The sequence below is a fragment of the Raphanus sativus genome, chromosome 4 (genome assembly GCF_000801105.2).
Source record: "Raphanus sativus cultivar WK10039 chromosome 4, ASM80110v3, whole genome shotgun sequence".
Lineage (NCBI taxonomy): Eukaryota > Viridiplantae > Streptophyta > Magnoliopsida > Brassicales > Brassicaceae > Raphanus > Raphanus sativus.
In genome coordinates this window covers 22804700-22809050 of record NC_079514.1, presented here as the reverse complement: position 1 = coordinate 22809050, position 4351 = coordinate 22804700, and positions in this window count along the sequence as shown.

Below are 4351 nucleotides of genomic sequence, written 5' to 3'. Positions count from 1 at the left end.
ACCCTTTGTGTCAATGTTCAATCCATCAGTTCTCTTCGGAGTTCACCTCTGGTAATATCATTGGGCCTTCCGCAACCCTTTGTGTCACCGTTCAAACCATTACTTCTCCCTTTTGGCGAGTTCATATCCCCTAAGTCAGTTTGAGTGATCCTGTCCCGACCCAAGACGTATCAAGAAGTGGTATCAGAGCCACTCAATTCGGTATTATCTTTCCATCTTTCTCATCTCCCATTTTCTAAACACTCTTCTTTTTCTGTCTATCTTGAATCCGGGCCACTACCTTACCTAGGCCATATCTATTTATAAAAAAAAAAAAAAGAAAGAAAGATCTAACAAAAAAAAAAAAAAAGAAATCGAAAGTTTGATTGTTTTTGGCTAGGTGGTGGAAGAGAAATCCTGCTGGCTGAAGAGAAATCCAGCCTTGGAGTGGTTAAAGCGGATTCCCAAACCCAATTCTCTTATCTCTCTATCTTGTGTTTCATTGTTTGTTTGCTTTGAGATCCCATCGGGTTATTTGGATTGTCTTTCTTAGAACCTTGGGAGGAATTCTTTGAGTGACCACTAAATTGAGTGAAACAGTTGTGTGGGTAAGGATCAAACACTTGAGAGTGTGAGATTTTTTATCTAACTTTTGTGTTGAGTTTTTCAGGTTAAGATGTTTGGTCTTCTAAGGCAAAGTAGCAAGGAGAACTCCCCACGACCATCTGTCTCTCAAACTCCTTTTAAATATTCTTTGAACAATTTTGATGAGTTTGTTAGTGTGCAGGAAAATCCAAACCAAAGGTGCAAAGAAACAATCAGAGATGTGGCTGATCCAAAGAGGCGATCCTTTCAGTTTGATGTCCAAGAGATCTGTGACAACTTTGAGAAGGGAATGATGAAAGCTCTCAAGGACGTCAGCAAAAGCCACAAGAAGAGCAAATCCACACGTGCACCTGTAGCTGAGCCATCCTTGTTCATCAGTAAGAAAACTCAAGGTGAATCTGAAAACCATTTTGAAAAGCTTAAAGATTTTTCAGATTCTTTACCCATTTATGATGAATCTGATGAAGAGCTAATTGGAAGGTTGATCACCTGTGAGGATGAATGTGATCTTCTTTCTCCAAAATCTGATTTTATGATTGATGATGGACTAACCTGTTTTGAGCCGGAACTTCCGAGCAGTCTTGTTTTTAGTTCACAAGATTTTGAGGAAGAGTCATTCAACCATTCACATCATTGACGACTTCCTGGCACTAGGACACCCTTGGATGAAGATCTAGATCCTATCTTTGATGAGGAGGACGAACCTGGTCCAGTCTTTGATGAGGAAGCACCAAGCATCAACATGGACAGTCATCTTTGCTTTGATCCCGGCACAACTCCTCCCCTTTTATCCACTGACATTCAAGAGCACTGTGAGAAACTTGATTTGATTTATTCTCTGCCTGAATTGTTTGTTGGAATCAGTTCTCATAATGTCAAAAATTTTGGTCTAGAAAATGTGAAAGAATTTTGTGTGTCAAATTCCATTTTTGATAACATGATTCATTCTTTTGAGAAACTTGAACCTGATAAACTCTGTGATCAAAAACATTTTCTAAATGACAATGACATCTCTCCTGGTCTTGTTTTGAGTTTTGATCAGTTTCTGAAATTTCACAAAGGTTTGGATCATCTTGAAAAATCATTTGAGCTTGTTTTGCAACAACCAGATTTTTGTTTCCGAAAACCTTGTGATTCCTTTATTTGTTTCAAGGATAATGGTTTTGATCTGAGTTTCTCTAGTCATGGACTGATCACTGGTGATTTGTTTGCATTCCCTTGTGCCTTGGACGAATTTATGGTTAAGACTTTGCTAGAACAGAAATCACTTAGAACAGAAACCGATTTTTGTTGTAATTCTGATTTGAAACCTGCCCCTTCTTATTTTGGATCTGATCTTGATCTCAAGCTTTTGTGTACTGAATATGATCAACCTAGGCTTGTCTTGAATATGTTCTATGGTGTTTCATGCCTTAAAAGCATTCTGATTTGCAACACCTTCTTTGAAAAACATATTGAGCCTTGGAAAAGTAATTTTCAGTTTGAGCTTGATCTTTTGTGTTCTAAATCTGAGAAACTTGTGCATGTTGTGAAATTGTTCTTTAGGAACTATGAAATCACGAGCCTTGACACCATTCTAGTCTGTAATGTTTACTTTGATGTGCATCTTGACAGGCTGAAATGTGTGCTACTTGTTCTTGGAAAAGATAGCTTGATTTCTGATTTGCACAAGTACATGTCTTGCACATATGATCCTGGTATTTTAATGTTTGTTTTGAGTGTCCAGGATAAACAGGTTCAGCCTCAGAGAAGAGAAAGCATTGACCATGCTCGTCAGCCTGAAATTTGGAGATGCATTGATACATCCACTCAAACTGGCCACCTTGGAGATGCCAGCGACATAGGTTCAATCCAAAGAAAATATCTCGGCGTACAGAAGGTCTTTCGTCTTGACTCCAATTTTCTTAGAAAGCAAACTCCCCAAGGATTCACTGAGGCTTGGAATCACTTGAAACTCTTCACGGAGGAAGGAGTTATGAATTTTTCAAACAGGCGGTTTCTCAGTACATCTATCTGCGAGTACCCAGCTTTTGAAGCAGATTCAAGCCTTGTGAAGAAGCGGCCTGAGCCAAAGCCGATCATAGGATTCAAGATGAATCTCTCCTCTTTTCAGAAAGCTCAATATCAGGAAAAATGGTCACGGATTCATGAAGTTATGATCCATTCTCCAAAACCGGTCAAACCTGTTCTGCACTTGCTTCATTGGGAAGTTAGCCGATCTGATCAGCTTCAAACCCGACCTTGGCGACCAGGAGATCAATCTACACAGTCAGGTCCAATCCAAACCTTTCTCATAAACTTCTTGGAAGCTAAGTGTTTACTTTCTTCTTCTTATATGGTGATTGAAAATAAACAGTCTTGTGATGAAGTTAACCATCTTGAGCCGGCACAGCCGAGTAGTCTTGTTTCTTTGTCACAGGAACTGAAACTGCTGGAGAAATCTGCCAGCACTGAACCAAAGGTGTTTCCTCAGTCCACCCCATGCCTAAACTAAAAGCACTGTAAGGATCATGGATTGATTGTCTCTGCTCTTCATGAAAATGTTTTGAAACCGAGAATTTCTAAGCGAAAACACATTTTTACTTGGTTGAAAAATGTTTTGCTTAAACCTTTTCATGAGCTATTTTCATTGAGCTGTACTTTGAAAGAGATTTGGTTTAGGAGAAGGCATGAACCGAAATTGCTTAGGCCAAAGAATCAATTTAATTTCGTTCATGATGAGAATTTTTCAAATTTGGCATTATTTCATTCTTTTCCTAACAGTTTCACACCTTGGCCTGATTTTGAATTTGATAAACCGATTTTTGGCACTCAGTTTACTTGCTTAATGCTTGCCCACGTGCTTGATGATTATCCTAAGAGCTTGGATCCTGTTTTTGATGTCTTAAGGATAGAGGAATCCTTTGATCATTTCTTTCGCAGATTTGATGTGGTTTCTCTAGTTGTTTTGAATGAAAAGGATAAGCATGATCATTTCCCAAGGAGAGCAAGCATTGATGAATGCCAAAGGACTTGGAATTACTTGTGGGAAACGAGTTCAAACCACCAAGGAAGTTTCTGTCCAAACTTTCCATTCACTGATTTATTCTTGAATTTTAATTCCTCTGAATCTGATTTATTCCCTTTTAGTACAGGTACAATCGATTTGAGGACAAATCCTTTTGAAGAGGAAGGGAATGATGCGACCCAGGACCCGGACCAGGACCAGCTCAACGACCAGGACGCTCAGATCAGACCAACCGAGGTTCATCCATCCATCCAGGCCAAGCAGTCCAACCGAGCAGTGTACCGGATCAACCCGCGTTCGTCCGGAAACGAGCTAAGGCTGGATCCACGACCTGATGACCGATCTGACCGAACCACAGATGATCTTTCCCGTCCAACTCGTCAAGACAAAGCCAACAGACGAGCCAGACTTCACTTGGAACAGTCGGAGTCAGACCACGACCGCAACTTCTCACTTCTCACCTGTTTGGTCCGTACCGCACATCCCGATGATCGGACCAACGTTCTTACTTCTTCTTTTGACGCCATCATGGACTTCTCTTCGACCAAATTCTCTAAGGCAAGGATTCTTAGACTTTCTGAAGATTTGGGTCGAGTAAAATCTTCATACGTTCAAAACAGTTCGATGATCACCCCCGCGGCCGCACCTCCGTACGTCCATCTCCTTACCGCGACGAACCAGATCATCACGGACGAACTTAGACATCTTTCTGAATCTGGACCAGTCAACCTTTGAGTCCACACTTTGACTGGTCTTCCC